The sequence below is a fragment of the Mus caroli genome, unplaced genomic scaffold, assembly GCF_978045245.1.
Source record: "Mus caroli unplaced genomic scaffold, Mus_caroli_1 scaffold_14, whole genome shotgun sequence".
NCBI lineage: Eukaryota > Metazoa > Chordata > Mammalia > Rodentia > Muridae > Mus > Mus caroli.
In genome coordinates this window covers 20,546,033-20,564,145 of record NW_028227269.1, presented here as the reverse complement: position 1 = coordinate 20,564,145, position 18,113 = coordinate 20,546,033, and the positions used below count along the sequence as shown (strand labels likewise).

Genomic DNA, 18,113 nt, shown 5'->3' with positions numbered 1-18,113 from the left:
AGGCAATGCCTCTTACCCATCATTGGGAGACAAAGAGCATTGGTTTGATCCCTGTCTTAGGTTGGTGACACACCCAGGGCATCTTACCCGTCATTGACTACTTCTCTAGCATGCCAAGCCACACATGAGGAGATTGTCCTGTTTTCGCTGCCGCAAAAGCCTGTATCATCAAGGCTTGGGCTCTGCACTCACGACTCTGCATGCAGCAGGTGCACCAGAAGGCCAGGATGCTGATTAATATCAGATACAGAGCAAGTCCATCAATTCCAGCTCACTCTTTCAAGCGGGAGACAGCGGACAGCAATCCAAAGCTTCTGCTACATCAACGGTTAAATTATTCACAGCCGCGGCAGTTTGTAAGGGATATGGTCACACCGGTGGCTGTGGTGGCAGAGATTGCTACAGCAGTGACAATAACTGCAGCAATGCCAAAAATCCCTCTTAGGTCCAAACAAACTCATAGCAGAAGGAGCCTGAAAGGGCTAAGGTACAAAGCGAGGCATCCTAGTCACAACAGCTAAATGATATTCAGATGCATTCCAGCACATACTATAATAACAAATATCACTACTACAATTAACAACATTATTCTCATAACTACCATTATAAACAATAAACACAAAAGGAGGCCACATACAAACAGGTGTAGCCTGAAAAGAAGCATTCCTCCGTCCAGCAAACTGAAATACAGAAGTTTTAAACACATTAGAACCATTCCAATAAAAACTTGCATTGCCCCAGGCCCCTCCCGCCACCATGCTTAAGGGGGGAAGATCAGTGCAACTACCATTCACCCCACCTAACACCATACATTAAAAGGATTACTAGCTCCTACTTGAGCTGGATTTTGATATGTCCAATTATACTCGGAAAAGGAACTATTATGGACTGTACCTATATAAGGGGAAAATGAAAAATAATTCTTCACTGCCCAAGGTACTTTTCTAGATTGACAGCAGGTCCAAGGTGGAAGGGAATTGCGAACACTCCTACAAAAAAGGGGCCCATCTAGGTTAGGAGGGTATAGTGCTATTGCCCTTGGATATACTGGCAGGCCACAACCCTCGGATCCAGGTAGCATTAGCTTTAGTAGATACAGCTGAACACAATCACTCATCTGTGAAATATTTTGAACCATCTGAAAACACAACAATCCCCTTAGCTGAAGCAGCATAGATTCCCTCACTGGAACTATCTCTCCATCCCATGATAAAAAAAGGCAATTGTAACAAAGCATTAGGATATAAAGAACTGAGGAAACACTTGTGCTGAATGCATCAACGGCATGGTTTTCGGGAACACAGGCATAATTCCCCAATGTAGCTCTTCAGTTCTCACTAGCGGGACCATTCCCAGCCACAGGAATATCCATGTCCTCATCGCTCTGCTTGTCCTGAATTGCTCTGGTCAGCCACTCTGGGACCCACAGCAGTTGTCGGTGATCCTGGGGAAACACACAAACAGACCCTCTCTCCCAAACAAACACTGGGTCAGGGCCCTTCCAACAACCAGTCAAAATGTACCCTTGGATGGGATAATTAGTTTGAGCTGCTACAAATCTCCCTTGTCCCAGCAGCATGTCTCGATCCCAGGCTGGATGGCCATTGCCAGCATTTATTGCTGCTTGCTCGGCAAGAAACTCAATGAAAAATGCCTTCTAGTCTAAATATTGGCCTGGGACAAGCAGGCGAGAGCTAGGTTCTGCCAATTGCTTGGAGACATGCAGTAGTGGTGCAGGTTCTCTAATTGCGCTCTTACAAAAGCAGCACTGACACTGTAAGTATGAACCCCTTCCGCTATACTTTGAACAATCTTCCAATCAAGCGGCTCATGATGATGACCTCCCTGTGCATCCTGAAATACAGTAAAGCACTGGGTTCCCAGTTCCCTCCAGGTTTCTGAATGCAGACTACACCTGGATCCTCTTTCAGGGGCTTACGGACGCGGCCACGGTGGCCCTGGCCCTGAAGGTTCTACCTTCATTTTTACTTTCTCTAGACTGTCGGCTATACTCTCCAGATTGTCCTCAGACATATCCCCATAAATAGAATTTCCTTCTGCCTCTGACTTTTGGGATCGCGCCTCTCTCACCTGATTCAGGCCTCATTGCCCTTTTGGAGTTCTGCTCCATATCTTTCCTTCTCCTCGATACAATCCCGTATTAGCTTCTACACTGGCAGCACATGCAATTCCTATCTCACAGCCTTGCTTCTACCACGGTTTAGTGTCCACTTTCCTTATCACCTACAGCCTGGGCTTCAACCACGAGTCAGCCAACCTCTCCCTGGTTCACTGGACATTGAGCTTGACAGGGTGGCCAGTGCTGGCTGGAAGTACCCCCAGAAGCTAGCTACATCCATCTCTGAACAGGAGCACACAATACCAACTTCTCCAGCCACAGAGAGTCTGCCCTAAGAGGACAAATGCGACTGCTGGTGGCTGAGGGGTCACCACAGGCCTAGGATAAGCATACAGATGAGCTGCCCACCATTGATACCCACTACCCATGGCTCTAATCCACACCCCAACATAGAGTAAGACCATATCATGACTCTTTGGGAAGGGATAGAAATGCCCTGGTTTTATTGTAGGTAATTCATTTTGGAAACTCAATTAACAAAACACATGTAAAGTTGACGCCACCCTGGGAACGCGGAGCTGTAGGTAAGAATGGAGCAGCCAACAGTGGGAGGGTGGTACACCTGGTGGTTGTTGGTCCAAAGAATCCCTTAGTGGAGCAGGACAAGAGGTGCAAAAAGACGTCTGGGGACAATCCAGGAATACTGATGGAGAAGGAAGGGAGGAACGAGGGGAGGAGGAAGGAAGGAAAGAAGGAGGAAAGGAAGGAAGAAATGAGGGAGAGGGAAAAGGAGGGCATGAGAGGGAGAAGGGAACTGGAGTACCTAGAGGAAGGGACAATGAGCTGAGCCCAGGAGGTGGCTACTAGGATGTTACTGTCAGAGGCAGGCCCTCAGGCAGGAGACAAAACTGTGAAACAATGTGAACAGGAGACCCCAGAAAAGAGGGCAGAGTTTGGGGTGGTAGCAGGTAAAAGGTAGAGAAGCCAGGTTGGACCAAGATGGGAGGTGTGGGGTCCCCTGCTCAAATACTAGTATTGGAGAGAAAAGACCTACACCCAGTGAATCCATGTAGCTCCAAGGCCCTCAGCACTGAACCATTCACACAGGGAAACTTACAATGTGTCTCTGGCCTGGAGTTCACTTAGATATGTCACCCATCAGATACATCTTGCTAACCAGAGAACTGACCATCAGAGAGCTGCAGAACCTCTCCTAAGTGAGTCAGGGCCTGACTCCTGGATACCCGGGTATGGGATTGTGCTGGTATTGTCCCAGAGAGTGCAATGTGTAAACAGCTGCATTGCCACCATAGCTAGCCCTGTGCTTGTGGCTCCTCTTCATGATCAACAGTCCTGCACCCGACAGCCTTGCCACAGACCCTTGGTTTCCAGCTCACACACGCAGCATCCACTCACCTCATTGAACACACATCACTGCAGTGTCTGTGATTTGTCATCTAACAGAAGCTACTAGAATGCCAAACTCCTTGTACCTGCTCTGCAGATATCTGCCGGGAGGAGGCTGCAGTGCAGACAGCCTTGGAGATATTGGAGGAGAGGCTTTGTTTCCCTTATTTCTCATTCCCTTCCCAATGGCTTGAAGATCTGCTCTTTACCAAATATTTCGGAGGTAGTAGCTCCAGAACACAGGGCTGTGCCTCTGCCCAGACTTTGTCTCCTCCCTGGTATCAGGCTGCTAATTAGAATTCATGCTTTGCATTGGTTTTGGACATTCTTGCTGTTGTTGTGGTTATTGCATACACAAACACACACACACACACACACACACACACACACACACACATGCCCTGTTCTCAGGATGTACTAATACTAATTTGGAGGCAGGAAGAACCTTGACATAGCTCACATTGAAGCAGATCCCAAGTGACCCTCTGTGGATGCAAAGAACAAGGCATAAGCATCAGGAGGATGGAGACTACCAGGGAACATTCAATCCATGTTTGAGGGCTACCCCTGAGGTGCTGGGGGTTCATGGGATGTAGAAAAGGGAAAAGGAAGGGTCTGAGCCTCGGGATCTGGTTCTGAGGAGCAATGGCTTGAAGATCTTCTCCTACATGCAATGTCATTTAAAGAAAGGGTGGTGACAATAGGAATGTGTCTGGCCATCTTAAGCACCTGGGACTAATGGCATAAGCAGTATGAGATAAGGAGGAAGAGAGGGTAGGATTGACCCTTTTCGGAAACTCCAGTAAAGAAGGGCTCTATGTAAAGAAGCCTCAGTCCTGGAGGGACTCCATGGAGCATAGTCCTCCCGCCCTGCCATGTTCCACTACACCCAGATAGGAAAACACACCTTTACAATGCTAAGTGCTGCTGAGACTCTTCAATATCCAGCAGCTAGCCCTGAGCCACAGGAACTCTCAGCAACTGCAGTCAGTAACAGTGACCCCTATTTCGCTCCAAAGGGGACAAGGATTCAGTAGAGATACTTGGGATAGAGGACCAACAGTCATATAGCAAGATAGCCAAATAATCCTCCAAGAAAAACAAGAAAGCAGGCTCCCAGAAGCAGAAAGCCCCCTAACCACACCTTAGCCTCTTTCTTGACAGATACACCCTGTTAACTGGGAGAGTGTATCATCAGAGAAGCCCATACTTGAGCAGACAGTTAGGACCTGCTTCGGTGTTTTCCAGTCTCTTGGGTTCTTGAAGTATAGATGCTTGAGTCATGCTGGATTGTGGTCCCTACTCTCGAGTGTCCTGCACTACAAATGCACATTCCTAGGCAGGACAACTAGGTGCTCTGGCCAAGAAGATGGAATTTAGAGCCAAAACTGAAGGCCTAGAGGGGATTTTGGAAGATGACAAAGCCTCCAGTGAGTGGTAAGCTGTCTCACATGCCTCAGCTAGTGAAGGAAAATGAGATTTTGTAACTTGTGATTCATGTAAAAGAGTTGTCTAGGAGCCCATATGCCAGGGCAGGGCTCTTCTGTAAAGATGAAAAAGAATGCAAGGATGCAGGCAAGGCTCTCTTGTCTGAGTTTACACCATCTGATCGGAACCTCCTCTCTGTCTACTGCCCCTTGGCGCCGGGGTAATGTCATACAACAACTGGTTGCTATGTGAACAATGATAAGGCACCAGCCCCCAGGAACAAGGTCCTGATGCCCTTTGGCTGACATGTAATCTTATTGTTGTTTGAATGAGCCAATCCCATACCTTTGTTGAAATTCCTTGCACCCCTATCCCTTTTTCTTTCATAAAAACCCCTAGCTCTGGAGACTCGGAGTCGACTCCCCTGCCTTTTGTGTGAGGTACGTGTCGGCCCAGAGATCTGCCAATAAAGCCTTGTGTGTATTGCAACAAGAGGGATTCTTGCGTGTTCACGGGTGCACCCTATCCCTGGATTAGAGTAGGGGTTACCATATGGGGGGAGTCCTACATTTGGGGGCTCATCCGGGATTTGGGAGCACCCAGAACCCCAAGAAAACCCCTTGGAGGTATGTCTGTGTGAGTTTGGTGTGTCTGAGTGCGGTGCCACTGAATCTGTGTGTCGGTTTTCCAGTTTTAGTATTCTGGCAGATGCCGCTGAGGTCCGTGTGGGTCCAGTGGCTGTGGAAGGAGATGTCTTGAGTCCACAAGCTGCAACCCTGGGAAGACGTTCCAAGGGTGACCCTGGAGGAAGTCCTCTGGCAGAGTGAGGGAGATCAGGTGCTCTTTCTGCCAGAACGGGAGTGGACTCGGAATCCCACCCTGTCAGAGGTCACGTTTGGCTGGTTGTATAGGTCCAGGCAGGGATGAGTGTGCTTGGATGTTCTGGTGTCCCTTGTCTCTGTCTTCATTTTGTCTCTGTTTCCAATTTTTGTCATGGGACAGACTGTCTCAACCCCATTAACTTTGACTGAGAACCATTGGACGGACGGACGTTAGGGCAAGAGGGCAAAATCTATCAGTAATAGTTAAGAAGATACCTTGGCAGACTTACTATACCTCAGAATGGCCCACTTTTGGGGTGGGTTGGCCTCCCGAAGGAACGTGTGATCTCCCCACCATTAGGTCTGTAAAGGTCGTAGTTTTTCAGGAAGGACCATGATTGCACCCGGACCAGCAACTGTACATCACAGTGTTGGAAGATTTAGCGCGATTTCTGCCTGCGTGGGTTCATCCATTTCTCCCACCCCTATGTCCAGGTACCAAGGTTTTGATGGTCCGAGAGAATGCTGAGAAGGGGAAATCGAAACTACTATCTGGAGAAGGCAGCAAAAAATCTACTCCACCGCAGCCAGAGGCCATTTCTAAAATCTACCCAGATATAGAGTGGCCCCCTGAATGGCCCGACTCACTACCACCACCTCATCCCCTGGTTCTCCAACCTGTACCCCAACCCTCAGCTTCCATGGCTCCACCTTCGGTTCTAGGGATCGGGGAGGGAGGCCCCTCAGCAGGAACAAGAAGCCAGCAGGGAGCACCCAGCGAGGGGCCAGCCGATTCTATGGTGGCACTTCCCCTTAGGGCTGTTGGAGCTCCCCCTGCCAGCCAGAACGTTCCACAGCTTCTGCAATACTGGCCTTTTTCTTCCTCTGATGTCTATGACTGGAAAGTAAACCACCCCCCTTTCTCAGAAAATCCTACAGGGCTTAAAGGGTTGATAGAGTCTCTGATGTACTCATAACAGCCTACCTGGGATGGTTGCCAACAGCTCCTACAAACCCTGTACACCACCTAGGAGAGAGAAAAAATTCTCCTCGAGGCATGGAAGAATGTCCGAGAAGGGGCCGGTCGGCCAGTACAGACCCTGGTCGAGATAGACAAAGGATTTCCTTTGACTCGTCCTCAGTGGGATTATAACACAGCACAAGGGAAAGAACGGCTGTCCAATTACAGACGGGCACTAGTTGAGGGTCTCAGAGGGCCCACTCGTAGGCCCACAAATTTGGCTAAGGTAAGACAAGTTATCCAGGGGCCAACTGAGCCCCCCTCAGTTTTTTTAGAGAGACTCATGGAGGAATGCATTTTGTGGTGCACTTAGAGATAGACTTTAGACTTCAGTGAATCTTAGGCAAGCATTCTACCAACAGTCGTAGCCAACTCCAGCCTATTCTCCCTCCTGTCCCTCCCCCTCCCCCTCCCATTTTCATGTGACACAGTCTTTTCTCTGTGTAGCCCTGGCTGTCTTGAAACTCCCTCTGAGACCAGGCTGGCTTGGAACTCACACAGATCCATCTACCTCTGCCTCATGTGTACTGGGATTAAAGGAGAGCCTCACAACCATCTGGCTATGATAGAGTCTTTCTATACAACCCAGTCCAGCCTTGAACTCAAGACACTCCTCAGTCTCCTGAAATTACAGGAGCACAGCATGACTTAAGTGCTCTTTTGAAGGATATGAAAGACATTGCTGCAAGCAGGAGAGGGCAGAGACCTCCATTTCATTCCCACAGTCCCTCTACAGATGGACGTCTTGTGCAATCAGTCCTGGTGGGATTGAGCCAGAATAGGCTTCTCTTCCTTGCTGCTCAACACCGAGGATCAGGTTGGCACTTTGGCCCCAGGCTTGATGCAGCAGGTTCTTTGGGGTCCATGAGCCAGCTATGGAATGACTCACACATGGGCTCCTGATTGGCTGGGATGACAGGTCATATCAATTCTGTTTTGATGCTGCAGGCCAAGAAGCCAGCAATGGCCTTTCCCCAGTAGCCAGGGGAATGGCACGGGGCCTCTAGGACTGGTTCTGCATGGTCAATGACTCAGGTTGCCCTGGCCAGTGGCCAGCACCCAACACTCCTGTGAGGGTGCAGCAGTAACCCAAGAGTGCTGAGGCAGGCCTAGCATACAGCAGGGTAGAATATTTCTCATTGAGTGACTGAACTTCTGTGTGTCCCTCTCTAAAAGGAACTGCATTTTACTATGTCAGGCTGCAATGGGACATGCAGATTTGGTGGTCCCTGGGTCAATCCCTGACTACAGCCTTCCCTTCTAGCCATATGTTCTTGCTACCTTGATTTCTCTGAGTCCTGTCTCCTTAGCTGTAAACCAAGAGTGAAGGTCCCCGTGTGTGGAGTTTACAGCCTATTTCTATGAAAGGAAGGGAAACAGAAGCTATGAGGAGACAGAGACAAACTGAAGCACCAGGCAAATGCTCGGTGGGGACATTGGAGGACTTTTACTGTGAAAGACCACAGGCTTCCTCAATGAGCTCCATCTGAGTACAGCACCCTGTAAGGAGGGAAACCACCGACCTGAAAAGCTTCTCTTGCAGGTCACACCTAGTGTAGTGCCATTAAAAACCGTATTCTGTGCTGGTAAAGAGCCTGGGGTCACTGTGATCTGGAAGCATCCCTGGGTAGGGCTAGTGACGTCCTAACTCCTGTACTTCAAACAGGAAATGAGGGGAGGGAAGGAAGGATGTAGGCAGGCAAATATCAGGGCAGGGAGTGCAGAGGCTCCTGTTGCTGAGGGGCAGGTCTACTACAGGGGCCCAAGACCAAGGGCTTGCTAGACACAGGGATGGGGTTTCAGGAGGAAGGCCCCTTATCTCATGGCAGCAGGTATCCTGGGAAGTCCATGCCTACTGCTTGGGAATAGGAGTGTGAGTGTTAGGGACCCTCAGGCAGTGGCTCACACTTCATACCATATACCTTGCAAAGTTTACAGACACACACACACCCGAAAACCCCTTCACCAACACAGTGATGTGTTACCTCATTTACTATTCAGAGGCTCCCATCTCCCATCCCTCCTGGCTCCAGTGATAGCACAGGAGGAAGAGCGGTTAGAAGGAGGACTCCTCAGAGCACTACATAAGACTCCGGAAGATATTTGCCCTGGGAGCTCGCTATTCTTACACACAGCAATACAAGTCCTTTGCTCATTCATTCATCCAGCCACCTTTACCAAGTATGCATGGACTTGGCCTGAAGATGTGCTGAGCGAATGAATGACCCTAAACTTGGGCATATGCAGAAGATGCTGACTGGTGGACAGGAAAGATGGATGCTCAGAGGAAGCCTCACTGTGCTCAGAGGTGAATCACTGTGACACAAAGGGAGCATGTGGAGAAACATGTGGAGAAATTAGGGAGGGAGGGAGCAGGTCATTATCTACTACTGCAGAGCTGTCACTCAGTACATGTTGAGCTCTGAGCTGCAGAGATTCACTGCACCCCATCAGCCTGACCCATCTTCCCATCCTCTCAGGCCACGAATATCTCCACTGCTTCTGTATCCATCCCGATGGCTGCCACTGGGCCTTTGCTCCCAGACCTTCTTCAGGCTCTCTCCGAGCTCACATCTCTTAGCGTTCCTGGAATACTTTGACGAAAAGGGAAGCCTCTACACACAACCTTCTAAGCCTAACCGCTTTCCAGCATTACTTATTCCAATATTATATAATGAATTAAAGGCCCAGGCTGTACTTTGCTTTTCTTTGCCATTAGAAGCCAGAGCCCTCAAGATCACTGGGGACAGAGTATATCCTTAATACATGCTGAGCACAGCCATACTGACTGCCAAGGTAGACAGCTAGCAGGAAGGCTGTGCCCCAGACTTGTACATGCTTTCATCCACAGGCAGGTGGGTGGGAATGGAGGAGGTGCCCATCATCAGAGGGATCTTTCTACTGATCATCCTCTGACTTCTGACTATATAGCAATGTTCTGACATAAGATTAAGAACTATCTGACCCAGACTCTCCTCATTCAGTGCCCAGGTGTGTTTGGCTACAGAGGAGTCACTGGGTGTACACCAAAGCATCCAAGGGCCTCAGGATGAGAAGAGCCACTATAGGCTAGAACTTGTACTCCTCTGACCTCTTTGTCTGCTCCTGCTTCCAGACATCAGTTTCCAGGCTTGACTGGACCCTACCATACACTTGTGCATGGATGGCATCTGGAGTCAAGGACCCTGGGGCCTGGAGGTACATATGCAGGTGACATTCAGTCATATAGACTCAGAAACTGCTCTCTTTAGCCCCAGCAGTGCACACCATATTCCATTGTGTTTATTTTCCATTGAGGGGACCCAAAGACCCTCTTTCCGAACACAAGGGCCTGTTTCTGGGTATCTCCTTCAGACTTACTGACAACCTGGACAGAGTGTCTGGAATGTGGGGGAGTGAAGAAAAAGGCAGCAGGAGATATCCTCTCCCTCCAGGAGATGAAGGCCAGAAAGGAACTCCACCCACAGAATTCCTGAGGACACCCTGTGCCATGAAATTCCCTCTATGAATGCTATAGGAGCTTGAGTGTCTGGGGCTGGGGGTATGGGTGAGGGAGACCCAGCTACTCCCCGGTCTGCTGGGAACACCTGGTCTAAGACTCTAGGGAACTAGCTACCTTTACTAGAGCCAGGGACAGAAGTACCACTTGACATTTGCCTCTGCATCTTGCAGACCTCTTGAGGTAGCAGCCATTGGGATTAGAAAGAACCTTGACACATGCACAATCTCTGAAACAATGGTGGTGATGCTGGCCTCATGGTTAAGTAGGCCTGGCTCATCCTGGTACTTACAGGGTTCTTCTTACCTCTCAGCCTCCATTTCATGACCTGTCCTCTGAGATCCCTGAATAGACTGTCCCCACAATCTCTGCAAATGGCACCCCTTTCATTCACAGCTTTAATGCTCTGCAGGCCTATTGGCCTTGGGGTGACTTATATAGGACCAAGTGAAGCCAAGGCAGAGCAGGGATCAGAACCACTTGGGGATGATGCACAGGCTCGACAAGCTGCTAGACCATGCCTGTGGAAAAGAAGACCACAGATCACAGGGCACTGGCACATGGATGAGCTCACAACATCCCTTCACTTACCCCAAGTACCCAAGTAAAGCTGAATGTGTGTGTGTTTACGTCAGTATGCACGGGTGTACTATGTGTGCATTTGTGTATGCATGTTCTCTGTGTGTGTGTGTGTGTGTGTGTGTAATTCCTATGATCCCCATTAACAGAAGCCTGGTGAGATACTGGTCACCCTCAGCTGGAATAACATTGTCACAAAGCCAATGTGGGTGATGGTCATGGCCATTGCTCTATGGATTCAGGTGAATGGGCTATCCAGATGCAGCTGTGTGTGGCTCCTAGAACTTTTTCTTTTCTGGTCATTAGGATGCTTGATAGAGTATCCTGACTGGGCTTGGGAAGGCTCAAAGGAGCGCCCAAGGTCCTGCTCTGGACCTTATTGGGAGTGCCAGAGCCAGGTCTTTTCTTCAAAGCCCATATTGCCCAGACGTGCTTCGCTGGCTCAGAAAATGGCACATAGAAAATGTACACATGGAGTAAAAATATATCCCAACTCAGACAGCACACTACCGTCACCAATCTGGTCAAAGATACATAGTCAGCATCATGAATATTACTTAGCCACCCTGTAGAGCCAGCCCTGAAGGCCATCTCTTTCCTCCCTGTCTGTTCCCCACATGGGGACTGGAGGCCTCTTCCCAGTGAACAGTATTATGGGATGTTCCTAAATAGTCTTGTACCTCACTCAAAGCTGTCATTGTCCCCTGAGATCCTCAGGACAGACCAAGGAGGGAGGCCCAGTGTTACCTCCATTTCTTCGAGAGGGAAGATGGGGCTCACAGGGAGGCTAGTAATTGACTCAAGAGCTAAGTGGCAGTCAGAATGGGACAGGAAAGTCCTGTCACCCGAGCACAACTTCTCTTCCTAGGCTACAGCACTGTCTCTGTTTCCCCTTATGGTACAGTCTCTCCATTCACAGCAATGATCATACTTGCAATGTTCTTACTGAACCAAGCACTGGTTTGGCCCAGAGTCTGTTCTAAAGAGCAGGAGGACCTAGGACTCCCCTTGCTCTGCAGACTAAGGATAGTGGTGGAGACTGTGTGTCTGCCCTCCTCCCACCCAGCCAGGTTGACTGAACACCATGAAGTCAAGAGGGCATCACTTCATTCATTACCTTGCATCAGTGCCTAGCCAGGAGCTATAAACAAAGCAGGCACTCAATACTCAGTGCTTTACAAAGGACTGCACCTGAATTCAGACTCAGACCAAAAATCCAAGATCTGGACTAGAAAAGCCATGCACATCCCTAACAGATATGTGCACATTAGTGTGGGAATATGCACATTAGTGCAGGTGCCTGCGGAGGCCTTATGAGGGTTCCCGATCCCCCAGAGCTGGAGTTACCAGTGATTGTGATCCTCTCAACATGGGAGGAACTGAACTAGGGTCTGCTCAAAGAACAGTAAGAACTCTTAAGCAGGGACCCACCCCGCCAGTCCCCATATGTATTTTTTATTAGATATTTTCACTACTTACATTTCAAATATTATCCCCTTTCCTGTTTCCCCTTTGAAAATCACCTATCACTTCCCTCCTTCCTATGCTCCCCAACCCACACACTCCTGCTTCCTGGCCCAGGCATTCCCCTATACTAGAGCATAGCACCATCTCAGGATCAAGGGCCTCTCCTCCCATTGATGACTGACTAGGCCATCCTCTGCTACATATGCAGCTGGAGCCATGGGTTTCTTTTTGGTTGGTGGTTTAGTCCCAGGGAGCTCTGGGGGTACTGGTTGGTTCATATTGCTGTTTCTCCTATAGGGCAGCAAACCCCTTCATCTCCTTGGGTCCCATATGTATTTTTAACTGACTTTATTTTAGGGCCGTTTTAGATTAATAGAAACATTGAGAGACAGGCACAGAGACATTCCCTGGGCCCATCTGGTCAACACCCTCCACCAGAATGGGGCGTCTGTAGCATGGACAATCATTGCCCTCACTCAGTCTACAGCCTACACAGCATTCATGCTTTGAGCATGTTCTGGGTTCACAGATCCATGTCCTCTACAATGTATACAGACCAGCTTCACTGACCTCAGATACCCCATGCTCCACCTTGTCCATATTTTCTCAAAGTGTTTCAAAGCCCCAAGATTCAATAGCTTCCAGGAGTTCTGATTTGACACTCATGGGGTCAAAGTGCAGGCAGATGGTGGAACCTGTGGAAGGTCATCAGACACACAACCTGGTGGTTGCAGCAGAAATCACCAGGCAAGTAGGTATACAAACAATGTCAGCTACTGATTTCCTCATCCTGCCTTCCCCACAACCTTGGTCAAGAGCCATGCTCCAAGGGGCTCACTGAGGGAGAAGAGACTCTGGGACATTCCATGTCACTCTTGGCTAAGTGGAACACCCACAATGCAAATTCCTCAGCCCAGGCCCTGCTTTATGCATTCATTCTTGTTAACCAAACTGATCACAGGGTGTATACATGACATGATTTCATGCAGTCAGGAAGAAAAGTGAAATCATGATACTTGCACAGAAACAGAAGGAACTAGAAATCATTGTTAAGCAAAATGAACCAGAATCAAAAAGGGAGGTGTGTGTGGTGTGTTTGTATGTATGCGTGTGAATGTATGTATATGTTATGTGTGTACATGTGCTGTGGTTGTATGTGTGTGTGCATGTGTGTGAATGTAAGTATGTATGGTGTATGTATATATGTGTGAATGAATGTATGTGACTGTGTAGGGGTATGTGTCGTGTGTGTATGTGTGTGGCTGTACGTTGTGTGTGTGCATGTGTATGTGTGGTATATGTGTGTGAATATATGTGGTGTGTGTGCATATATATATATATGTGAATGTATGTAAGTGGCATATATGTGTGTGGGTGTTTTTGTGGGGGCATATTTATGTGTGTGTTTGGTGTATGTGTGGTGCATGTATGTTTATGTGTGGTGTGTGTGTATATGTGTGAATGTATGTATGTAGTATGTGTGCATGTTTGTGTGGAGGTATGTGTGTGCTTATGTGTGTGTGTGTGTATGTGTGACCTTATTAGCAGAGATCCCAGAGAACTTTCTTCCTCTGAAGAAAATAACTGTTTCTTATCGCAGGAAAATAAGTGTTGACCATGTTTCTGTTTTGTCTGTTGGGTTCTGAGGTTACAAGTGTGCAAAATCACATCTTACTTTCAATTGCATTTCAGTCATTGGGTACAAGCTATTTTTACAGCCAAGTTGTTGTGGTAAATATTACTTGTGGATTTCTTACCACCACATAAATTATAGAGGTATTAAATAATAATAATAATAATCGAAGAGAATAAACTACTAATAAGAAATAGTAATAATAAATAATATGAAATGAGAAATAATATGAAATAATAAAATAAGAAATAATATTAATATGATGTAATAACATATTAAACAATAATGTGAAATAATATGAAATAATAAAATAAGAAATAATGATTATGACTAATAATGATTATAAGCATTAAAGCACAAGCATGGGGCACACACCATTCCTCTATGCTAATTTCTCTACTTCTTTACTAAGAACTGTGAGATATCACTCGCCACATTCTTTTTTTTTTTTTTTTTTTTTGAGACAAGGTTTCTCTGTAGAGCCCTGGCAGTCCTGGAACTCACATTGTAGACAAAGCTGGCCTAGAACTCAGAAATCCCCCTGCCTCTGCTTTTCTAGTGTTGGGATTAAAGGTGAGTGCCACCACGCCCTGCTCACTTGCCATATTCTGCCCAGGCTCCTCATACTCTCAGGCTAGCCCTCCTGGCCATGCTCTTCCAATCCATCCACCCATGGGACCTTTTTACCCGCTTCTTCTTCCCTCTCCTTCATGGTCTCTTCCAAAGACACCAAGGCTGGGAACTGAAATGCCATCAACCTTTCTTCTTGCCAGCTGCAGGCATTAGATGTGTTTACTGATGATCACAGGAGGTAGGAATGATGTAATCATAATCCCCAAAATTATCGTAAAATATGGGTCCAGAGTCGAGGATCTGGTATTAGATCAAATGTTACTCATACTGTTTCCTCTCAGGCTGAACGTCTAAAACCTAGAACATAACAGTCCTTTTAGACAAGGCTACATCAAGCTAAACATATAGACAGACTTATAGATAGACTTTTATATATACATATATATATATATGAATATATAATGATATATGTATAGATATATGGTGTATAGATAGGGGTATATATAGATATATACATATAGATGTAAAGATATGTAGATATATAGATTTAAAGGTGATATATAGATATAGAGATGTATAGATTGAAGATCTATAGATGATATGTAGATATAGAGATGAATATATATATATATATATATATATATATATATATATATATATGTGTGTGTATTTATATTGTCATAGGGGGAAATGTCCATAAGACAGGTCAGTGTACTGACTTCAGGGGGTGAAGAGGATGGCAACCAGATAGAAAGAACAAATCTGTGAGCTAACCTGGACACTTCAGACCTCCCAGCCAAAAACCAAGGAGCATCCAGGGGCTGGTTCATTACCCCAGGTACATGTCTCCCTGTCCACAATGGGACAGGAACAGGACGTACTTAAATAAATAAAAAATTAATTAAAAAAGGAAAAATTGAAACATAATTGAATATATATGTGTGTGTGTGTGTGTGTGTGTGTTATCTGGCAGAAAAAAATGGCATTAATTCAATATTCTTTGACCTGGCTCCTGTGTGCAATATCAGTTACTATGATCTGTCACATGACACACAACTACAGCCAATAATCATATGACACAGCTAATAAGGCCTGTGTCATAACCATCTGAGCTGACTAAACCCTGAAAGTGCATTGGACATATCTCCAAAGTAAGAAACTCAATATTGCTTGGACCAAGCTAAAGTCCCCAATTTACATTATCTACCAATCTGGTCTGACTTCATGCACAAGACATGAATAAATACACGCTGGAAAATTACAAAGTTGCTCACCCTGTCACCATCAGCTCTATTTTTTTTTTTAATGGTGACTTCAAGGTTAGAGATAAAAACAGGTGTCTCACAAAAAGTAACTCTTTCAAAAAGTGCCTCACTTGGCTCCCTGTCCAGTGTAAGGAGAAAGAACAACCTTGGAATCAATCAAACACCTGATTAAATCTAAGCTGAACACTTAGCTTAGATAGCGCCATTCCATTCCATGATATTGGTACTCGATAATGTAATAAGGACCAGCATTAATCACTCTCAGGCTAATGACTCTGAGCTCATTTATATTGTCAAAGAAGGTCTTAAATATTCCAACAAAGCTACATTACAAGAAAAACACTATAGCCCCAAATGTATGGAGATGACAGAGAACCTTAAAGAGGGAATGACCAAATCACTTTGAGAAATCCAGGAAAACAGAAAAAAATTGGAGGAAATCAATAAATTCCACAAAGAAGTCCAGGAAAACACAAACCAAAAAGTAGAGGAAGCCAAAATTCCTATAAAGTCCAGAAAGAACACACCAACGGGTGAAGTAAACAAAACTATTCAATACATAAAAGTGGAAATAGAAACAAAAAAGAAAACTAAATCTTAGGAAATAGTAAAAATAAAAATTTAGGACTGCAAAAAGGAACTACAGAGGCAAGGTTCACCCACAGAACACAGACATGGAAGAAAAATCTCAATCATTGAATAAGCAATAGAAGGAATGGGTAAATCAGACAATGAAAATATTAAGTCTAAATCTTCCTGATATAAAATATCATGGAAATCCAGGACACTGTAAAAGGACTAAACATAAGAATACTTAGGAAGAGAGGAAGGAGAATGCTCCCTCAAAGTCTCAGAAAGTATTGACAACCAAATCATAGAAGAAAAGCTTCCTAACAAAAAGAAAACACAAGAATCATCAAAACACCAAACAGAAGGGACCAAAAAATAAAGTCTCTTCTTGTGTAATAATCAAAACATATAGTTCAAGGAAAGAATACTAAAACCTGCAAAGGTAAAAAGCCAGGAAAAACATAAAGGAAGATCTATTAAGATCACAGATGTCTTCTCCTTGGAGTCTGTAGACGCCAGAAGGGTTTGTACACATGCGCCGCAGAAACAACAGATGCCTTGATTTTAATATGTAATAAAATGACTACACCGTAAATGAAAAAAATTAAGATAGTCCACGATAAACTCAAATTTAAACAACCTCTCTCTAAATATACTGACCAACACAAAGAGATAGAGGTAGAATCTAACCCGAGGAAGTAAAGGATACACATGAAAACACAGGTAGTAAATAATCTCTTACTGTCTACAAAAGAAGGGAAAGCACACACATAGCCCAACACCAACACCACCCGCAGCTGCAACAACAACAAAATACAAGGAGTTAGCAATCACCATTTATTGACTCATTCAATAAAAACAAGTTTTGATTTGGGAGAAAATGTAGCTGTAAGTTGGCACAGGACTTTGAGGTTTTTGTGTTTGAAAGCTATACAACTTTCTGTCTCAGGTTGCATGTGGGCGCTGGGGTTTTGAAGATAAACTTCTGAGTATACTTTTGTGTCTCTCACTGATCAGTAGTGACTTAATTCCAATAAATTCTTTTTTTTTTTCCTTTTTTTTTCCCCAGACAAGGTTTCTCTGTGTAGCCCTGGCTGTCCTCGAACACACTGTAGACTAGTTGGGCATCTAACTCAGCAATCTGCCTGCATCCGCCTCCCGAGTGCTAGGATTAAAGGAGTGCACCACCACAACCCAGCCCAATAAATTCTTATCCTTTGCATTGTCCTGGTGTATGAGTTGTGTTGAGCCTTACTGGACCCAACAACTTAAAGGCTTTACCACTCTGCTGACATTCATAGCATCTGTCTCCAGTATGAATAGTCTCATAAAAAGGAGTATATACATAAAAAGAAGCTCAATGAAAAAGCTTCACCATACTAAATAGATTCACAATGTTTCTACCCAGTTCAAATTCTTCCATGATGAAGATGACTACAAAATTGTGCAAAGGGTTTACCATATTAAATATACTCAGAGGGTTTCTCCCTCAGCCTTTCAATGGCTAGGAACAGATCTCATGACCAAACCAACTCTCAGAAAAGCAAATATTTAAATTGGGGTTTCTCTGCCATGCAGTTTGTCTTGTGTGTGCCTAAAGAATTATGACATGCAAAGGCATTACAACATTCATAACATTCACGTGGGTTCTCACTTGTATGTGATCTTTTATGTCATCTTAGATGACCGTGACATCAAATGCTTTACAACACCGATTACCTTCCTAAGGTTTCTGTCTTCTATGTGTTCTTTAAAAATAATGGAGACTAT

The 18,113-nt window shown here is 45.7% G+C and overlaps 1 pseudogene; it reads right to left on the bottom strand.

The window, feature by feature from the left end:
* LOC147001178 (hippocalcin-like protein 1) overlaps window positions 1-18,113 on the bottom strand; it is a 116,474-nt pseudogene that overhangs the window by 6,160 nt on the left and 92,201 nt on the right.